The 19818-nt window shown below is 42.6% G+C and overlaps 1 long non-coding RNA gene across 1 annotated transcript; it reads right to left on the bottom strand.

The window, feature by feature from the left end:
• Nucleotides 1-227: 227 nt before the first annotated feature.
• Nucleotides 228-4031, bottom strand: LOC116061927. The gene is made up of 2 exons (XR_004107851.2): nucleotides 3534-4031; nucleotides 228-612 (listed from the first exon to the last, which is right to left on the bottom strand). It is a non-coding gene; the product is annotated as an uncharacterized LOC116061927 (long non-coding RNA).
• Between the last annotated feature and the right edge of the window lie 15787 nt (nucleotides 4032-19818).

The raw sequence follows: 19818 nt of genomic DNA, 5'->3' as shown, positions 1-19818 counted from the left end.
AGAGTGTGTATGTCTATCTCTGTGTGTGTGTGTTTCTGTGTGAGTGTGTGTGTGAGTGTGTGAAGTTAATCTCTTCCATTGCTGTGACAGCGTGGTAATCACCTCACCTCTTAACGTTAGTTTAAATGTTAACGGTTAATTTAGAAGAGAAGATGTTACTGTGGGGGGGTAAAGGGCTCTGTGAGGTAACGGTTGTTTCAGCGGGCGGTGCAGTTAAGTTTATCTGGCAAACAGGTGACTGTCCTGCAGCGACGACAGTGAAGTTTACCATTGATGTTAAAATGTGAAATGTTAGCAAACATATGCTCTACACACTTGGCTCCACTCTGTAGTCTGACGTATGCTGAGTCAGCTGATTCTGATGGAGACAGAGCCACCGTCACTGACCAGGAGAGGCTGATGTCGGCCAATCAACTTGCCCGACATACTTCTTTCATGACCACGTGTCATTGCTAATGATGAACCGTGCAGAGCCTCAGTCAGTCTCTCCACTCTACCTCCCAGTAACATGGCCCAGTTAGAGGTGATGCTGCTGCTTCAAGCTCTCGGATCATCAGGACTCAGCTGATCCTCCAACATCCTCCTCCTGATCACTCTTACGGATACTTCCATCTGATGAGAGAAGAAGACAACAGAAGAGATGAATAGGGCTGTGACTGTATGTAGTTTTCATACCGTGGTGAAGAAGCAACGTATCACAACAGTATGGTGGTTAACGGTATTAAGCTATGAGCCGAGGGAAACTCTGCTAGCTGCTAGGCTAATGTATGCAGTGTAAAGTACAATGGTAAAACACTGCAGCTCTATGCTGTCCACCTCAGCTGAGAATGGAGAAATCTTCCCTTCTGTGTATATTCAATTAAACATTACCTGTAGATATCATAAGTACTGAAGCCTACAAATAATTCATAATAATCAATATTTAATATTTAAAATAAAATATATAAAATATTTAATGCTGCTGTATATGCTCTCTCTCTCTCTCTCTCTCTCTCTCTCTCTCTCTCTCTCTCATGGGGCATGCAGCATCAACCATGGGTGTATGACATCGCGACACCACGCTTCAGTCATGTCGGCCAAATGGTTTGTGATCCACTAATTAACACACAGAAGAAGAAGTTGCTTTTTCCCACATCGATCTTTTTCCCCCCAGAGAAGACGGCTGGAGTCCATCTGGAGTTTAATGGTTAGTATTATGAAGTTATTACCGGTATTTATTCAGGGTTTTTCCTGCATAGAGAAAGTTTTGGCGCCCTTTAAAGAGGTTTTAGCCGGCGCCAAAGAAATATCACGAGCTCCAAAACGTCTGATTTTCAGCAGCCAGCCTCCCTCTCATCCACAGTCACTACTGTATGCTGCTGGCGCTGATCTGACTGATCTGAACGCTCCGCTGTATAGAGCTGATGGTATCTCCGTTAGCAGAGTCAGACTGTACCGGACTCTCCAGGTGACCATGTTGCTCTGGGGACCGGCGGCGCAGCGAGAAACCGCTGCTGACGGACGCAGAGCTCTCCGTCCACGGAGCTCCGACTGCTGTCTGTCTGTCTGTCTGCTGTCTGCCTGTCTGCTGTCTGTCTGCGCGGCGGACTGCGCTGCTGTCTAGCCTGTAAAAATAAAAACGTCTCGTATGCTGCGTTAAGTCTTTTCCGTGTTTTGGTACAGTTCATGTTAACTCCTGATGCGAGCCATATGGGAGGAGCCTACACATGAAACTCTTTGTTGTGAGTGCTTTAGCAGCATTGACCTGACTCCCTGAATAAGCTGCAGAGACGTCGTCTCTCTCCACCTCTCTGCTGAGCCCCGTTCACGTAACAGCATCAGTTAAACTGTATTTCACACTATGATGGTTACATTTACAATGAATCCACGGTTCACATGTCTGCTGAACTGTAGGGACGGTCCGTTACACTACTGTAGGCCTACAGGCTATTCAACATCACTGACTATTTATTTATCAATATTTCAAAATAGAAAACATTACACTTGTTATGTTGTTATTGTTATTTTATGTGTCAGAGACACAAAACAATCCCCACTAGTGTAATTGGGTAAGTTGCAAACATTAGAATATTGTTCATGTTCAACAAGTTAACAACATATACAGAAACAATTAGTTTATTTTTTGTCACCAAGAGGTGAACAGCATCTGGCTGTTAAACAGAATTACAACTTGTGGTATCTTTAGTTTTGTTAAAGAGCAAATTGATGTTGTTGTTGTTAGTTGAAAGATGACATTGTGTGCTGTGACTGCCCCGGCACCCTTATAGCCTTGAGGATGGGACTGGGGGCAGATTGGCTATTTAAGCTATTTAAGTTGCCAAAAATATTTGAAGTACAATTAATATAAGACGTCTGCACCTCTTTCCTAGTGTGCACCCCCCACCCCGGGTTAGCTACCACCGCAAATAGAATCTAATTCTGTGGGAAACACTGACCCCTTAGCCTGACGTGGTCATACTCAGATTCTAGTCAGAATATGAGTCTGATTCTGCTCCACTGGGCTGTGATTATGGGGCACGGTTCAACAGAACCAGGAAAGAAAATGTCTCTGCACTCAATTGGATAGACCTACAACCAATCAGAGCAACGGATAGACCTACAACCAATCAGAGCAACGGATAGACCTACAACCAATCAGAGCAACAGAACTCAACACACGAGACGAGACAGTGTATCGTCTCCATAGCAACAACTCTTTGCACTTCCATCCTAATTACCGACTTTTAGACTTGTGTGTAGCTGGATATATCATTTGTTTGGTGTATATATGAATGTGGATAACGTTAGTGATAGTGAGATGCTTGCTACAGTTGCATTTCTAGTGATGACTCAGCGAAAACACGTTTTATTTCTCTGATTCACGGCTTTGTTCTAACGCCGCTGGGCGCTCTCTCTCTTCAGTCATTCTCTATCTGACATGACCATATAACGTTACAGTCCAGACTGAACTTCCCAACCTCAAATGTTGTGGGGGGGCTAAGTTCAGCTGGCATCCAGGCTACTGACCCCTGTAACTTCACCTGGAATAAAATAAATGAAGAAAATGCAGTGATGACATTATCACCGCTGTGATGAATGAGTGTTTCCAGAGACTCCCTTCATCAGCTGTCAGTCAGACTTCAGTCCTGTTCAGACACCAAGTGGAGCGGCTGTGTAGGCAGCCTGCTTCCTCTCAGCTCTCATGTTAACGTGTTGGAGTGAAGCTCACAGACCTGCAGAGACTTTGGGCATCAAGACTGTTGACTCTGCAGATTTCACTGAAGTACACAGTGGAAATAAACTGCTGAGAGTCCTGAACGCATCATTACTGCAGAAACAGAGAGACGTTCACTGCTCACTTTAATGATGATTTACTGCTGTTGGGTTCAGAGAGAACAGACAGCCTGATTGGCTGACTGTTCTCTCTCTCCTCTCACAGCTTCACTGACAAGGTTGGAGGTTTACAGAAAATACTGGATCTTTGCTTTGATACTAACTGGGTTTAGTTTGATACTGCTGAAACCAGCATGGACTGAATCCAACCCTCTACTTACTCCAGAGTCTCCAGTCTACAGTCTGGACTCTCCTTCAGATCACACAGCTGCTTCACGTCTGACTCCTCCAGGTTGTTGCCACCCAGCTCCAGCTTCTTCAGATGGGAGGGGTTGGACTTCAGAGCTGAGACCAGAGCAGCACAGCTGATCTCTGACAAACCGCACCACCTCAATCTGAATAAAGAATAAAAGAAGATAAAAATCTATTTATAATCCAATCAGATGTGTTGATGTTTTAAATGTGTAGCTCAACATTACTATGTCCTAATCAATGACATTTTCCCTAAAATGAGTAGAGAGATTTTGTCATTGTGGATCATCATCATGTCAGCCAATAAAGGATCAATACTATATTCATCCTCTAAACAGCTGTGTGTTCTGAAAAATCAATATCATTGATCAGACAGTTGTGAAAACACTGAAATTAACAGAAACAAATAAATATTTCTACTTCAGCAAGTAAACATTAGCAAATTAAAACCATATGTGACAATTTACCAACAATTATAAACATTAATTTACTTTAACAACTAACTGGACATTTTCTACAGTTTCTTTAACAAACACAAGTCTCTTTAGACTAAACCAGCCTGATGGTGATAGCCAGACTAAAGTCTCTTCTGACTGCAGACTAAATTTACTACAAGAAAAAAAAATATGAACAAAAAGAACATTTATAACTTTATGGATGTAAATTATGTTTGTACATGAATTAAAATTCAATTGTTAAACATATTAGATCTATAATAGTTACAGAGAGTCAGTGAACTGACATCAGAGTCTTCAGTCTACAGTTTGGACTTTCCAGAAAACCAGACAGCAGCTTCACTCCTGAATCCTTCAGCTGGTTGACACTCAGGTCCAGCTCCATCAGATGGGAGGGGTTGGACTTCAGAGCTGAGGCCAGAGCAGCACAGCTGATCTCTGACAAACCGCAGCTCCTCAATCTGAATAAAGAATAAATGATGTAACTTTAGAAGACAATGTTCCTGCTTGAAATCATTCAAAGTTTAATAATCTGTTCAGAGCTGAAGAAGGTTTAGAAAACAGAAACACCTGAACACAACAGGATCAGGATAAAAACTGTAAAATACAAAAAGTGAAAAAGAGCTCTAATTAATATTAATGACAACATGCTGCTACTTCAATAAAGACTTTGGAGTGAATTATTTAGTGTTATTCAGTTATATTAAGGTTTTAAATCTGTAGCTCAACATTACTCTGCTGCATTGACATGAATTAGACGTGTTTACTAAATGTAATACATTTACAATAATTACACACAGTAAGCTGTAATGTTGACAGGTTAAACAGGATCATCTTATTAAAGTTTATTATAAATCAACATGTTTCATTGTCTTGTGAATGAAGTGTAGCTTATCTTCACTAACATCCTAATGTTTCAGGTAGAGATGAGTCTTCTGAACACATCTGCTCTTTAATTAGTTCACTTCCTGTACAGCTCTAGAAAACACCACTATCCTCACATGGACACTAATCATAGAAACTAATCTAACAGTTCAAATCTGACTCTCCCTACATTCATAGTCAAGTCCATTTTATTTATACAGCCCAATATCACAGATGACAGATTTAGCTCAAGAGGCTTTCCAACCTGTACAGCATCCAACTCCCTCTGTCCTCAGTAAAGGTCCTAAAAGACGTCATCATACCTGTCATCAGAGGTGTGGACTCGAGTCATGTGACTTGGAATCGAGTCAGACTCGAGTCATGAAATTGATGACTTCAGACTCGACTCGACAAAATGTACAAAGACTTGCAACTCGACTTGGACTTTAACATCAATGAGTCGTGACTTCACTTGGACTTGCGCCTTTTGACTCGAGAAGACTTGCTACTTCCCATGAAAACAGGGGAAGAAAATGTTCACACGGCCGTGCCGCTCTCAGTATATCTGCATCTGTGAAAAAAAATGTGCACCAGCTGTATGCATGCAGAGAGCACGCACGCTGCCTGCACGACATCCAATCACTGTAGTCCCACGTTGTTTTGATTCGACAGCATCTAAGCAGGCAAGCTGCAAGACAACCAATGAAGCACAAGCAACAACGCGCCAGTTGGCAAAATGATGCCGAAGGTAGTTTCGTTTGGTTATAAAAATTACGAGGTAGTCGACAAAAAAAGAGTTGCAATTTGCAAAACATGCGGGTCGAAGATTACAGACGGAGCTGCCACAACGTCCAACTTTGTTCGACACCTGAAGTTGCACAAAGAAAGGTAAGTTTTGAACGAATGCTAAGCACCTTATCGGATGTATGTACCGTAACATACTAGCTGCTGCATATTTACTGTCTCAACGAGACAGTAAACGCACGTCTCCCTTGCTGGTTCATGCTTACAAAAATAGGGATTTTTGAACCCTGATTATATGAGGTACATGAGTGTAGCACACTCAGATGGAAAACCTCGCCAACATCATGTCAGCGTCCGTTTTAAAGTAACGTTACCATAACACAGTCACAGTAGATCCACCATTAGCCTTCCCTTTTCATATCAGGTTGTATTCGCTATAACTACCGCCTCGCTATACATTATCCCGCTTATTACATGGCTACCTACCAAATAAATACTTTGACACAAAATATTCATTTAAAAAGGAGTTTATTGATTTAAAAACGATTGTACTGCTTCCGCTAAACCGAACTGCGTCCATAGCAACGCTCTGTTTTTCATGGCAACGGTCTGTTATCAAGAAATAACAGACCGCATTCTACATTGGAATTCAACCAAGCCATGTAATAAAATAATAACGATTACAGTAGTAATGTTCAGAGATGCAATAGATTATTATAGTGCAGTTGTTAACTAATGGGAATATTGTTTAGCTTATTTTTGGTTTAATTTGGTTTACTTTATTTATTTAATTTATTCAGTTATTTTGTTTTGCTATACTTTTCATGCCAACTTGCCATGGCCCCCCTAGCACCCCCTCGCGGCACCCAGGGGTCCCCGTCCCCACTTTGAAAACCACTGCTATAAAGCATATGACTTCAGTTTCTTGAGAGAAAGGGCTTTCTTATGACTTTTGAAGCAGTGAAAATATTCTTAATATTGCATACACTGAAACTGAAATGACTTGAAATGACTCGAAACTAAAATGGTAGGACTTTGGACTCGACTTGAGACTTGTTGGCTTTGACTTGTGACTCGACTCGGGACTTGCCTCATCTTTGACTCGACTTGACTCGGGACTCGAGGGCAAAGACTTGAGACTTACTTGTGACTTGCATAACAATGACTTTGTCCCACCTCTGCCTGTCATCATTCATAAGGCCATGCTAACTAAGTTACAGAGATATTTAACATCCTTAGTTGAGTTCAGAGTGACCAACCATGACAGCAGATCACAGGAAATGTTGGCTTTAAAAGTTCATCAGATATCAAACTGGTGAACTAATTCAAGTCAGAGACGCTACAAAGTTCTACTTGTTCTATTTACAATAATGTTTGACTGATTGGTTTCAATTAGTGTGTGTGTGTGTGTGTGTGTGTGTATGTGTGTGTGTGTATGAGTGTCTGTGTGTGTATGTGTCTGTGCGTGTGTCTGTGTGTGTCTGTGTGTGTGTGTGTGTGTGTGTGTGCGTGTGTGTGCGTGTGTGCTTGTGTGTGCGTGTATGAGTGTCTGTGTGTGTGTGTGTGTGTGTGTGTGTGTGTGTGTGTGTGTGTGTGCGTATGAGTGTCTGTGTGTGTGTGTGTGTGTGTGTGTGTGTGTGTGTTCTGTAACAGGACCGTGTTGGTTCCTCTTCCATGTGCATTTTATTTGGCATTCTAATAACACAATTTGTGTTCTCTCCAGTAAACTGGTACTATAATTTGGGAGGATTGTACAATTATTAACACCTCAATGGTTGTTGACCTTTTATACCATGGTCTGGGTGAATACTCGATTCTGATTGGCTGCAGGGTGTCCATAAAAAAGTGATACAGGACACCTACTAAAGGAGTACCAGTGAAACTGACTGTTTACCGTTCTAAATGAATGCGCTACATTAAATCAAAAAGGCAATGTGGATTTATTATTTCCATCTCGTCCTCTGGACACCACAGGATGGCGCTAACACACACAGGCTGCAGGAATCAAGTTCTACTGCCGCTCTGGACTGACTTTGTTTCACAGTGAATAACGTTATCTCACATCCCGTTCACTGTTCATGTCGCTGCTTCAGGCTGCGCCGCTGCAGCCGACGGTAACGTTACACATCACGGATCAAATTGTTCGTAAAAGTTGTTATATTGTTTTGGGGACAATGACATGGCTGATAGCTAGCTTGTCTTGTTGTTCAACATACTGTCAAATTATTTTTACTGATTGCCAACTGTACACAATGTTATTGACTTTGGATCTTGCTAGCATAGCGTTAGCTTTCTGGCTCGTAGCTGAACTGAAGGTTCTATCAGCTGAGCGGACTATATAAATATCTCCAGTTGCTAAGGGAGGCAAGTCGTATCTAAGGTCCTTCCTAATTCCTGGGGGAGTGAACAACGTTTGCATTGCATAAGAACCTGATGGATGGGAATGATTGTTCCAAGTATTAGTCAAACCGTCAGGCGTAACCAGGGAAGTAGTACCAGGAGTATTTAACCAGGAGTTATTGTTTGGTTAAACTTTAGATTTCGATTGTAAAACTAATTAAAATATGAACTAATGTTTTAAAAATATGTTATTTGGCAAGTGACCATGGTATAAGCGGGTTAATGCCCGACGAGGTGTCCATTGTCAGGTATTAATGGACTTCGGCGGAGGCAACCGTCCTCACACAACCAACCTGATAATCGGCCGTCGGACTGTTTGGGGAGGTCGGTGACTCGAGTCTGTTCGGTGTGTTCCGTGCCGTCGGCCGTTGGAGCAGCTGTCGGCGTTCATTTTGGCCGACCTGACATGTTCAGTCTGGAGAAGGCAGTCGGGACTCACCAGGAAATGACGAGCGGATGAGCCGCTCAAAATCTGACGAAAATCTTTTAAACTGACCTTTGTTGATCTGAAATGAAGACAGATTCAGCAACTGCACGGCCTATTTCTCTCTTCAAATGTTTTCAGAAACACGTTTCGGTGAACTATTTTAGTCCAATATGGCTGGCTGTGAATTTCTGGAGAAAAAAGACCCACGTGACGCGTTCGTCCAATCAGCTGCCGGTTTTTATTTTCTGGTAAATAATCAGACTGTTAATGGAAACAGTACAGAGCAGCGCCGCCTGCTGCTATGGAGACGTATTACGTTTCGTGCACGTGCAGAGCGTACGCTCAAGTCGGCGTCTCCTCAGTGGGTTCTGAGGCATTTTTTGAACCTCGGGGACCCGACTGATCAGTCTGACTGACTTTACTGCCGACGGTCGGCCGTCTGGTTGGTGTGTCAGGGGCCATAACATATTTAGCTGGGGAGAAATAACTGATGAATACACTGTGTTACAGTCATGTTTACAGTGTGCATTAACTCTGCCTCTGTAAAAAAGAAAACGTTGCAGAAGCAGACCGACTGAGTGGAAGTTAATGTTAATGAGAGAGAGGGAGACAGAGTGAGAGAGAGAGAGAGAGAGAGAGAGAGAGAGAGAGAGAGAGAGAGAGAGAGAGCAGACATGTTTTATTGAAGCTGCTACAGAAATGACAAATAAATAGTTTTAAACTGAGATAAACCTACTAAATTCTCAAAATATTAAACCTTAACAAGAGGAAAACTGCAAGAAGACTTTTGGAAAGAAAATCATCAAGGAAAAGATTTAATAAGGCAAGACAAGTGAAGACAGAGACAAGCTAACTCTGCTAACACAACAGCTAACTCTGCTAACAACAGCTAACTCTGCTAACAACAGCTAACTCTGCTAACATAACAGCTAACTCTGCTAACATAACAGCTAACTCTGCTAACAACAGCTAACTCTGCTAACACAACAGCTAACTCTGCTAACAACAACTAACTCTGCTAACACAACAGCTAACTCTGCTAACAACAGCTAACTCTGCTAACAACATCTACGGACAGAGAAGAGGAGCACGAAGGCTATGCTACACTAAGCTAAGGACCAAAAGGCTCCAAACCAAAGTAAAAAACCACCAAAGGCTAGCACCGTCTCCTTCCCACTCAAGAGAAGCTGTAATAGAGTAGTAAGGTAAGCTTCCTTCATACCCACAATAGTTACATTTCAAATTTCTACCTCAAGAAACCAAGGCTAGCCTGTGCTAACTTAACATAGCGTGCTAAGTAGCAGCAAAGAATTTCTAATATGGGAAGAAGTTCCACTCTCTCGTTACTTCCGGCTTCTGAACTGGTTGCAGTTCCACCAGAGTTCCATATAGGGGGCGCTCACAGGCCAGTGCAGAATGAATGGGACTCTATGGAGCTATACCCCTCAAAATCCACTTTTCTCAGGATATAATTTTTTGTCTAGTAATTTGAATGTTGCATTTGAAAGGGGAGGCTAAGAAAATACACACTGCTGGGTGGTAGATTTTTTGAAAGTGGCTTTTTTGTTCTAAAAAGCCTTTTAAAATGTCAATGACGTCATACACATATACGGCCAGAGATTCTGCTTTACGGCGAGCTCTGAGTCGCTTCCTTTTTTCTCTCGAGGCATCGACAACACAGCTGACAGGTTAGACTCTCCCTGTTAATACTACACAGCTGACAGGTTAGACTCTCCCTGTTAATACACAGCTGACAGGTTAGACTCTCCCTGTTAATACACAGCTGACAGGTTAGACTCCCCCTGTTAATACTACACAGCTGACAGGTTAGACTCTCCCTGTTAATACTACACAGCTGACAGGTTAGACTCTCCCTGTTAATACACAGCTGACAGGTTAGACTCCCCCTGTTAATACTACACAGCTGACAGGTTAGACTCTCCCTGTTAATACACAGCTGACAGGTTAGACTCTCCCTGTTAATACACAGCTGACAGGTTAGACTCTCCCTGTTAATACTACACAGCTGACAGGTTAGACTCTCCCTGTTAATACTACACAGCTGACAGGTTAGACTCCCCCTGTTAATACTACACAGCTGACAGGTTAGACTCTCCCTGTCAATACACGTGCTAGAAAGAGGTTTGCTAATGTTTTAAAGACCACGCCGAAATATACACTCTGGCATTCTGGTTCTGCTTCGGAAGCCGTCAAGCGGGATCTCCGATCGTAATCAGTCCTTCACTGACCAATCAGCATTCATTAGCAGAATGCTAGCGTGTTATGGGCAACAACGACTCAACCTGTAACAAATCAAAAGGGCATAAGTACTCGTTCATTCAACTTTCGACCTATAATCCATGTTGAACTTGCAAAAACTACAATCAAATCTGAGATTTCTCATCGATAATCAGGCGAAAGAGACAAATTTAGCCGTCTAGCTCCATAGAGTCCCATTCATTTTGCACTGGACCGTGATCACCCCCAGTGGAACTCTGGTGGAACTGCAACCAAAGTAGGTACAATGGGGCTTAATAGGGAGTGGAACGGATTTCCGTAGACGGGCTTTGGTAGCAGCAGAGGGAGCATGGATGTATTAAGAGAACTGGATCCAGTGTTTGGCGGGAAGCCCCGTACGTTCCAATGAGAGTGCTCAAAAGCGCATAAAGCAAACATGGAGCTCGGCTCTTCCGCATTGTTGGCCCATAACGCTGGTTGGCTCACGATGGGCATGCGCACTAGCAACAATTTGTTTGCGTTGTCGTAGCAACCGGTAGCAACATGCGCGTTCATGAGCTTCTCTGTCGTCTCTTACTGGCGAACTCATGAACTCGCCGTTTTCATTGTCTAAAATATTCACTAACGTTAAACATTGTTTTCGTTGTTCCCAATCGTTTACATGCTTAGCTAAATAAACGATAGATATATTTAGCTAGACAACCAAGGAGATTTAATAATTATGTTGTGCTACTAGCTAGCTGTTAGCCTGCAGTTTGGTGAACAGAGCTCATCCATGGCTTCAGCTCTCATCCACGTTACAAGCTTTACAGCATACAGCCCTCGGATGGATCATAAGAGAGAACCAAGGCGATGTAATCACTATGTCTATGCGCACTATGCACTATGCGCGTTCATCATGCCAAATTTAATAATTCTGGATTCACTTCTAGTGAATGTTAAAAATGTTAAAAACGTAACGTTTTAAACAAGGACCCTTTCAGTGTTCGGGCTGGTAAGTTGATATACCCAGAAACAAATTATCCGCTGAAATATAGACATTTCTTTCGCCATGCAAAGTCTATGTGAAAAGTCTTTCTGGGCCATGGGGTGCAGTACCACCGTTATCCGCTAAGCCCATGGTGGCTTTTAGACTCGAAATGAAATGAGAAAGAGTCTGTCTCTGCAAGAAGTAGAGCTGGTGGAACTGAAGGAGCTACTGCTTTACAAACAGACATCCACTGAATCCACACAGCAGCTAAGAGACCAACTCAGCCAGGTGAGGAACAAGATGAAGGCCTCCATACAGGAGCTAAGAGGAGAGGTCCAGGAACTGCAGCAGGACAGAGAAGCTCTGAGAACAGAGCTCACTGCTGTAAGAGAGGAGCTGCAGCAGGACAGACAGGCCATGGACAGAGAAATCACTGCTATAAGAGAGGAGCTGCACCTGAGAGAGCAAACCACCCTCAGCCTCAAGGAGCAGCTCCACAGTCTGAGAGCTGCCAACACCAACCACAACCCTCCATCACCATCAACAGCCCCCCTCAACCTGAACCACAGCTATCCACCTCCACCCTAACCAAGACCAGACCATCACAACAACCTGCAGTAATGCCCACCCCCTCCACCACCGACCCACATAGAGAGGCCACTACCAACAAGCCTAAAACATCTGGAGAGCAAAAGAAAACCAGTGATGCTGAGACCATTATCCTTATAGATGCCAATGGGACATTTGTGAGACCCAGCCCCCACCACCCTCCACCACCTCACAGACCCAGCCCCCATCACTCTACCAGCCCCCACCACCCTCCACCTTCTTATACACAAGGCAGCCACCCCAGGACCAGAGCAGCACCAGCCCGACAGAGACCCGCCCTGCCCATATTCCCCAGGCCTCCCCCTGGACCCCACCCTGCTGGCCCAGCCCAACACCACCCTCAGCACCCGGGGCAGAGGAGCTACGCTGAGACACTCACACCAACCAGTGCTGGCAGCCCTGCAGACCTGGGGGAGATCAGACACCTGCTCAGTCTCATATGCTCCAGACTGATCAGCTAAGTGGGACTCTAAGGTGTCATAAACACTATTCTTATTTTTAGAAGAATAGTGTGTTTTTATAACAGTCTCAAGTTGTATAAGTTTAAATACTATCCACTTTTAATTAGGGCTGTTTTGTCTTAAGTAGTTGATTGACTATTCAGTTCAGGTCTGAAATTATAAGGCTATTATTACCAGATTTATTTTATTTTTCATATTTTATTTTAACTAATTTATTTCTATTTACTTTTTATCTTCCAGTGCAGAATGAGTTAGCCTTTTTCTTATTGGTCATTACTTAAAAATAAAGAGTTCATCTCTGTCATCACAATAACTCATAATTTGTTTCGGTCTCTCACATAAACTAACCCATTCCCCTAACCCTAACCCTGGAACTCATCGGCAAATAGCTAAACAGAAGATACCATTTAGAACATGTGTAACTTAAATTAAGTTACTACTATTACTACTTTAGTCCAGGACAGCCCTACCTCTCACTTATTACTTACTACTAGGTTTATGTCTTTTTAAAACTGTATTTGTATTTGCTAACAATCAAGCCATTTCCTGTCTCCATGTGGAATATTCAGGGCCTTAACTCTTCATTGTTTGGATGTAAAAGTGAAACCCCTGAATTCAAAGACAACACCAAAGACACAGACATCATCGTCCTCCAAGAGACCTGGTGTAGACCCGGCTCTGTCACTCACTGCCCCCCAAACTACAGAGAAATCATGCTGTCATCAGTCAAACTCCCTACTGTTAAAAGAGGGAGGGACTCAGGAGGGATTATTATCTGGTACAAAGAAGAAATATCAAAGTACATCACCCCTATAAAATATGAACGCTCACACATTTGGCTTAAAATAAAACAAGACATCACTAACCCTCCGACAGACATCTTCCTGTGTGCTGTATACATTCCCCCTAGTGACTCCCCATACTATGATGAAGACATCTTCCCCCTTCTCCATCAGCAGATCTGCAGCTTCCAGGCCCAGGGAAGTGTGCTAATCTGTGGGGACCTGAAGGCACGAACTGGCTCTCTCCCTGACTACAACACAGAGCTAGGTAACAGTCATATATTTGGACACAATTATCCACAAAACAGAACTAACCTTCCTCGTTCCAACTCTGACGCCCAGATCAATAAGAACAGCAGAGAGTTACTGCAGCTCTGTCAAAGCCTGGGTCTGTACATCGTCAACGGTAGGTTACGAGGAGACTCTTTAGGTAGAAATACGTTCTGCTCACCTCTTGGCAACAGCACCGTTGATTACATGGTAACAGATATAGACCCTTTCTCTCTCAGTGCATTCACAGTTAAACCACTGACCCCCCTGTCTGACCACAGCCAAATTACTGTTTCTCAGAAGGTCAGTGACCAACAACACCCCCCCCCCACAGCCCAGTAAGCTGTTTAATATCAGGAAATCATACAGATGGGCCGAAACCAGCACAGAAGAGTTCCAGAAAGCAATCAGCTCACCCAAAATTCAAACACTACTAGATACCTTTCTGGACACCACATATGTACACAGTCAAGAAGGCATAAATAATGCAGTCAGACATGTCAATCACATCATCATGCAGACTGCTAAATCATCACAATTGGAACTATCCAAAAATAAACCTAAGAATCCCAAAGATGATCAATGGTTTGACAAAGAATGTAAAGAAATTAGACAAAATGTTGATTATCTAACCAAAAACACAGAGATCAGGAAATGTAGACTTACGCCTTCTTTACTGTGCCACACTTAAACACTACAAACGTACACTCAGAATCAAGCTGATCTGTGGTGTGTGTGTGTGTGTGTGTGTGTGTGTGTGTGTGTGTGTGTGTGTGTGTGTGTGTGTGTGTGTTAGGTTAGTGTATAAAAGAGGAAAGCAAAGCACACTTTAGAGAAAGAGAAGCCATTTGGGATCTTGATGTTGGAGGAGATGATAATAACCAATCCTCTGGTTGACTCAGGACTCTGACCTCACTGAGACCAGAGGAGCTCAGCTGATCTCTGACCAACCACAGCTCTCCAATCTGGATAAAGAATAAATGATGAAGATAAAAATCTATTTAGAATCTAATCAGATGTGTTGATGTTTTAAATGTGTAGCTCAACATTACTACGTCCTAATCAATGATCTTTACCCTAAAATGAGTATTGTTTAAAAGTAGTTGTTAGTTCTATGTGCAGTTTTTATATTAATGATATCATGTTTTGTTTTCTTTCTAAATACATTTAAAAAAAAAAAGATATATTACATGAAACAAAGGTACTTTTGTGACTTTAATTTCATCCCTCTGACTCTTAAAATGTAAACTGTGTAATTTAGGTTAGAATTAAAGAAAATTGACAAATTTAAATACACAAATAAGACTTTATATAATAAAAAATACATTAAGAACAACAGAAGAAGCCACTGGGTCTTAAGAAGCTTGGTGATTTCAGACTTTACCAAGAGGTTGTACAAAGTATATTTAGTAACTTAATCAATAGTTCTTTGACTACACCCATCCTTAGAACCCGACGCCGTCGTCGGCGACGTACAACGGCACCTCTGATTAATATTTAGATAATTTGATAACGGTTTAATGTACATTAACATGTCTCTTGTTTTTTTTCTATTACTTTTCCTTTTCTCTCTTTCTTCATTCTTTATTTTCTCTACTCCTTTAATTCTTCCTTTCTTCCTTTTTATAGACTATGTTTTTATGTTTTTATATTCTATATATTTTGTTGAACTTTTTTAAGGAACCCAACATGTTGAGGGTTTTCTGGGTTTCTTCTGCAAGACATTTTTTATTTACTGTTTGGTGTATTTATTTTTGTAATCATAGTATTGTAAATCACAATATGACTTTTTCTACAGATTGTGCAGCCCTATTTCTTTTATTTATATTTTATTATAAATGCGTTTCACATGTAAACACATTTTTGAATATTGATTTAATTTTGCATCATATTGAAGAATAAATCTTAAAGTTGTCTGTCCCGTGCACCACCACTATAAAAAGGCAGCATGAATGGAGCCATGATACTACGATTCACCATGGCAACAACCACAAACAAACTGGTCGGTGGAAATACTCATGCACACATACAGCGAGTTTGACCATGTATTTAGTTAAAAAAGCAACACAGCAGCTGCTGCAAAATAGAGAATTTACATGGGAGATAATTGCTGCTAGAGTAAATGCGTGAGTTCCAATATAGTCTATTAATATAATAGTTAATCATAAGTATAATATTACATTTAGGTGCAATCCTGCAGGCGAAAAAGTCCTAGGCCTACTAATCCCATTCTGAGGCTGCAGCACCATCATCAACAGAACTATAATTCATAATCTTTTATTTCAAAGGGTTTACATCATTCACCTGCAATACTGTGGAGCTCCTTTTTAATGTCTCTCACTGGTTTGTGTCCAGGGAACACTACACAAACGTTTAAAACACGTTTCAGAGAGAGTCACACTCTTCTGATGGAGCTTTGCTACAGTGGCTTTACTAATATGCTCCACATCAACAATGTTGTAAAGAAAACTGACGTTTGCAGAAAAAACGTGATGTGACACAAAGAATGTGCTGGGATGTAGAGCATGTTAACGATGGGGGACGTTAGTGATATGAGGACGATAAGCTATGTATGCTACATAACTGATAGACTGGGAAGAAAAACCATACCGCTCAGATAGGTATAGGCTAGTATCTGGAGATGAAAATACATCTATAGTCGGGGCCTCAATATCATCTCCAGACGTATGTTTAACTCCCTGAGGAGTAATACAGCTTCTTCATCAACGGGATCCTCCACTAAAGGAAATGCCATGTTTTGAGAATAAAATGTTTTATAGTCTGCCTAACATGGTTAATAAACCAACACTGTTTTTATATTCATGCAGATAACAAACTGGTCTAAATACACCTGATACAGACTGAATGAATGAATGAATGAATGAATGAATGAATGAATGAATGAGGAAATGAAAGAGAGCGCTGTGTCAGAGGGAGGAGACTGAGAGAAGAAAACCTGCTCCCGACCAGGTTAGGGTCACAGACTCAGTTACCATAGTAACTGACTCTGAGGTTAAGTTCCCATAGTAACTGACTCTGAGGTTAAGTTACCATAGTAACTGACTCTGAGGTTAAGTTGCCATAGTAACTGACTCTGAGGTTAAGTTCCCTCTCTTTCTATTGAGAATGAGGAGATGTCGTCACTACACAGCGCCCCGCCCCCAGAGATCCCCCTTCTGCCATTTTGCGAGGATACCACCAGCACCGTTCTCTGAATACATCCATGGCCAGCACGCCTTCATTGTTTGTGTTGGTAGCAGAGGAACTTGTTTTTTGGAAAACACTGCTGTGTAAAAAACTGCTCAAGTGTCTCATACGATTGTCGTGGAAACCGTAGGAACCATGTGTTAAAGTTTTGTCGTTTCCCTACATGGAAAAAGCACGTATCTGATGTGACAAGGAGACGTCGGATTTCTTGGGTGGCTGCAATTAGAAGAAAGGACCTTTCTCTGGTCCAGCACAGAGACACCACACTGACTGGAAATGATCCCTACAGAGATAGAGCTTTTAGCTAAAGAGTAAGATCCTTTTAGTTTAACATCAAACATGAAACAGCCCCGAATTCACCATCACCAAACCCACCAGACTCCATGTAAATTATCAGGACTTTTAGCGTGTATAGAGCCAGACTCCATGTAAATAATCAGGACTTTTAGCGTGTATAGAGCCAGACTCCATGTAAATAATCAGGACTTTTAGCGTGTATAGAGCCAGCATATCTCCACATGTAAATGGGTGAATTAAGGGTTTATTTCAACCAAACCAGAGTGGTGATTGTTGGAACAGTGGAAAGATGAACCAAGACGGCTTTTGATAGTTTTATTGTTTTTCTGTCCACATTGAATAAAGTGTGTTTTCCGATGATAAAACCACTGATTATTTACATGGAGTCTGGTGGGTTTGGTGATGGTGATTTCATTTATCTTATATTGTGCGTGTGTGTGTGTGTGTGTGTGTGTGTGTGTGTGTGTGTGTGTGTGTGTGTGTGTGTGTGAGTGTGTCTCTATGTGTGTGTGAGTGTGCGTGTGTGTGTGTGTGTGTGTGTGTGTGTGTGTGTCTCTATGTGTGTGTGAGTGTGCGTGTGTGTGAGTGTGTCTCTATGTGTGTGTGAGTGTGCGTGTATGTGTGTGTGTGTGTGTGTGTGTGTGTGTGTGTGTGTGTGTGTGTGTGTGTGTGTGTGTGTGTGTGTGAGTGTGTCTCTATGTGTGTGTGAGTGTGCGTGTGTGTGTGTGTGTGTGTGTGTGTGTGTGTGTGTCTCTATGTGTGTGTGAGTGTGCGTGTGTGTGAGTGTGTCTCTATGTGTGTGTGAGTGTGCGTGTATGTGTGTGTGTGTGTGTGTGTGTGTGTGTGTGTGTGTGTGTGTGTGTGTGTGTGTGTCTCTATGTGTGTGTGAGTGTGCGTGTGCGTGTGTGCGAGTGTGTTTGTGTGTGTGTGTGTGTGTGTGTGTGTGTGTGTGTGTGTGTGTGTGTGTGTGTGTGTGTGTGTGTGTGTGTGTGTGTGTGTGTGTGTGTGTGTGTCTCTATGTGTGTGTGAGTGTGCGTGTGTGTGAGTGTGTCTCTATGTGTGTGTGAGTGTGCGTGTGCGTGTGTGTGCGAGTGTGTTTGTGTGTGTGTGTGTGTGTGTGTGTGTGTGTGTGTGTGTGTGTGAGTGTGTCTCTATGTGTGTGTGAGTGTGCGTGTGTGTGTGTGTGTGTGTGTGTGTGTGTGTGTGTGTGTGTGTGTGTGTGTGTGTGTGTGACGGCCCCTGTGTGGTCTGGTGGGGCCTACCTGTAGGAGTGATACTTCTCCTTTGAGTTGATTGCAGATCTGGTGCACCTGTGAGCTGTGAGGTGATAAAGCTCCACCTGGTCAGACTACGCTCTCGCTCCTCACGGCAATCCAGACATCAACCAACCAACCATGGCCTGATCATCCTGCCTGCCACATCTTGTTTTGAGTTTATTTCAGTTACAGAGACACACTTTGCACATTATAAAAAGATATGTTTAGTTTATTCTTTTGTTAAATAAATAATTTTTGATAATTTACGATGCCTCGCTCCCTCTTTTGTCATGGCCCTTGAGCCAGGTTATGATAAAATGGGGGCTCGTGCCGGTTTTTGTGTTCGGTTAGTGTTTGCTGTGGTTTAGTTTGTTGGGAGCGTGGCAGCCCGTCGGACTGGTAAGAAATATTTATTTATTTATTTTTTTTGTGCTTTGGTTATTGTTTGCTTGTTTGCTCGTTTGGTAGTGCTGTGGTGCTGTATGTTGGTTTGGCTGGTTGAGCGGGGTAGTGAGGGCTTGCTTTCTGGCATTTGTGTTGACTTTGTTGGTGTCTTTTTTGTTTTGTTGTATAAGTTGTTTGTTGGGGCTACGGTCGACAGGTGGTCCGGGTGGCTGGTGTGGGTCCTCGTGTGCGTGCTGTTGGTTGTTGTGGGTGGAGTTTTCTCTTGTAGGCTGTAGCGACGGTCCATTTTTGGGCTTGTTGAGCTGATTCTTGATAGTGTTGTGGCGAACGTGGGTGAAGCTTTTGGCTTGGGAGCATGTCCGTGGTTTTCGGAGGGTGGCTAGCGTGCTAGTTGCTCTCCCTAGCCAGCGGTCGTTAGTGCATAAGTACCCACCACAAGTAGCTGCATGAAGACTAGGGTTGAGTTAGTTAGCTGGGTTGATCTAGATAGCGGGGAAGCGCCATACCAGGTGGGGGTTAGTCCTCTTAATGCACACGGGGACGTTGCACCGTCTTGCTGGGTCTGTTGCTGTGGTTTTGTTTTGTCGGTTGTAGTTTGTTGTAATGGCGGAGTGTGATGCGTTTATTGCGTCTGAGGAGGCGTTGGGGCGTTGTACTAAGGAGCAGTTGCTGAAGATTGCGGAACACTTCTCGGTAGTGGTAAGTGACAAACGCCTTAACAACTGACTGGACATTTCTACAGTTTTTAACAAACACAAGTCTCTTTAGACTAAACCAGCCTGATGGTGATAGCCAGACTAAAGTCTCTTCTGACTGCAGACTACATTACTACAAGAAACTAAAATATGAACGAAAAAACATTTATAACT

This window comes from Sander lucioperca, chromosome 23 (assembly GCF_008315115.2).
Source record: "Sander lucioperca isolate FBNREF2018 chromosome 23, SLUC_FBN_1.2, whole genome shotgun sequence".
In the NCBI taxonomy this organism is placed as follows: domain Eukaryota; kingdom Metazoa; phylum Chordata; class Actinopteri; order Perciformes; family Percidae; genus Sander; species Sander lucioperca.
Note: the sequence above shows the minus strand (reverse complement) of the source record. Positions and strands in the feature narration are given on the sequence as shown.